Raw genomic sequence first — 2,500 nt, 5'->3', positions numbered from 1 at the left:
CCTCGGCCAGCCAAAAACGCTCCAATTAATGGCCGGGTGAGATGACCCGGCGGCCCGCGACGCGTCATTCAAATCACTGCCCTATCGGCTACAACTGCTGATGGGTGGGATTAGAGGCCTGCCATGGTGGTGAGGGGCGGCGAGGACCGTGAAAGCTAGAGTTTTTCAGAGGCTGCCGGGAAAAAGGCCCCTCGGGTGGCGGGGTGCGAGGACCAGGCGCGTCATTCAATTCTCTTCCCTATCAACTTGGCTCCCGTTGGCGGGATTGGAGGCCTACTGTTTGTTACAGGGCTAAAATCGTCAGGGGAAGAGCTGACGAAACAATGCTGGTTTGGATGCAGGGGGTAGTGTTGGAATCGGCAGCGCGGACAAAATCGGCAAAGTCGACAAAAAAGACTGTTGGTCTGGACATCGGGGCAGCGGCAGCCATGCCGACAGGGGGGGAAATCGGCAGCGCAGATTTGTGCAGCTGCAGGTTCGTCGGGGAAATCGGCAGCGCAGATTTTTCGATGAACATGGGCTGGAAGATGGACTGTCCAGGCCAGGCAGGGAAATTCGTCAAGGGGACACGCTGACGAAAGTAGGCTCGTCGGTGAAAATCGGCAGCGCAGATTTTTCGACGAACAGGGGCTGGATGCTGGACCGGCCGGGCCAGGCAGGAAAATTCGTCAGGGGGGCACGCTGACGAAAAGAGGGGCTGCCGCGTGGAAAATCGGCAGCGCAGATTTTTCGACGAACATTCGTCAGGGGGGCACGCTGACGAAAAGAGGGGCTGCCGCGTGGAAAATCGGCAGCGCAGATTTTTCGACGAACAGGGGCTGGATGCTGGACCGGCCGGGCCAGGCAGGAAAATTCGTCAGGGGGGCACGCTGACGAAAAGAGGGGCTGCCGCGTGGAAAATCGGCAGCGCAGATTTTTCGACGAACAGGGGCTGGATGCTGGACCGGCCGGGCCAGGCAGGAAAATTCGTCAGGGGGGCACGCTGACGAAAAGAGGGGCTGCCGCGTGGAAAATCGGCAGCGCAGATTTTTCGACGAACAGGGGCTGGATGCTGGACCGGCCGGGCCAGGCAGGAAAATTCGTCAGGGGGGCACGCTGACGAAAAGAGGGGCTGCCGCGTGGAAAATCGGCAGCGCAGATTTTTCGACGAACAGGGGCTGGACTGGCCGGGCCAGGCAGGAAAATTCGTCAGGGGGGCACGCTGACGAAAACAGGGGCTGCCGCGTGGAAAATCGGCAGCGCAGATTTTTCGACGAACAGGGGCTGGACTGGCCGGGCCAGGCAGGAAAATTCGTCAGGGGGGCACGCTGACGAAAGTAGGCTCGTCGTGGAAAATCAGCAGCGCAGATTTTTCGACGAACAGGGGCTGGACGCTGGACTGGGCCAGGCAGGAAAATTCGTCAGGGGGGCACGCTGACGAAAACAGGGGCTGCCGCGTGGAATGGCAGCCTACACGCAGATGCGAATTCGGCAGCGCACGATGGCTTGAGCAGGTCATGGGTTCGACTTGGCGCGATCTGAAACCTGGACGAGGGACTGTCGACGCTGGACGAGCCAGCGCGGTGGCCTGTCGTGCCCCGTTCAGGGGGGGCCTGCCGCGGAGACAGCCCTCGCGGGCTCGACAGCGCAGGCCAGCGTCCCCGACGTCGCTGGCCGCGGCAGGCGAGCTGCCGGGGTTCCCGCATTCCTACAAGAAAACGTCGTGCTTTCCACATGAAACCAATCCAGTAAAATCAGCCATATTTTTATGAGGCTGCCCACTGAATTTGGGGTCATTCCGGGCCGGTTCCTAGTTTTGCGGATTTACTCGATTTCTAATGGTAGGAAAATTAAAACAAATACTTCCCGACCTCGAAAAATTCTGGGAAAATTAATGAAGGTGGATTGGATTTTTGCCAACCTCTCTGCAAAATTTCAGCTCAAAATACCAAGAAATGAATTTTTTAGAGGGGGGGTGACAGCTGGGACCTAGTAGTGTCTCCCCCTGCCAGAGCTGCAATGACACTTATTGCTCTTTAGGGAGCCACCAGGCCGGCGCCCCTCAAAGACCACACGCGCGCGCGCGCCCGCCCGCGCTGGGCGCTGGGGCGCTGGGGCCTGAGGGCCTGGGGCCCTTGGGGGCCCTTGGGCGCTTGGGCGCGCGCTGCGCGCGGCCCCCGCAGCCATGCCGCGCCGCGCGACGCGCGGACAGCCCCTGCTGGCTTGCTCTCTCGCCCGCGGGGGGGCTGCCTTCGGGCCCTGGCCCCCCGCGTTCTGGCCTGCCCCCTGCGGGGGAGAGGCTAGGCGCTGCAGGGGCCAGCCCGACGTCGCTGGCCGCGGCAGGCGACAGCCCCTGCTGGCTTGCTCTCTCGCCCGCGGGGGGGCTGCCTTCGGGCCCTGGCCCCCCGCGTTCTGGCCTGCCCCCCGCGTGGGAGAGGCTAGGCGCTGCAGGGGCCAGCCCGACGTCGCTGGCCGCGGCAGGCGACAGCCCCTGCTGGCTTGCTCTCTCGCCCGCGGGGGG

Source organism: Populus nigra, chromosome 2 (genome assembly GCF_951802175.1).
Source record: "Populus nigra chromosome 2, ddPopNigr1.1, whole genome shotgun sequence".
NCBI classification, from domain to species: Eukaryota; Viridiplantae; Streptophyta; class Magnoliopsida; order Malpighiales; family Salicaceae; genus Populus; species Populus nigra.
Note: the sequence above shows the minus strand (reverse complement) of the source record.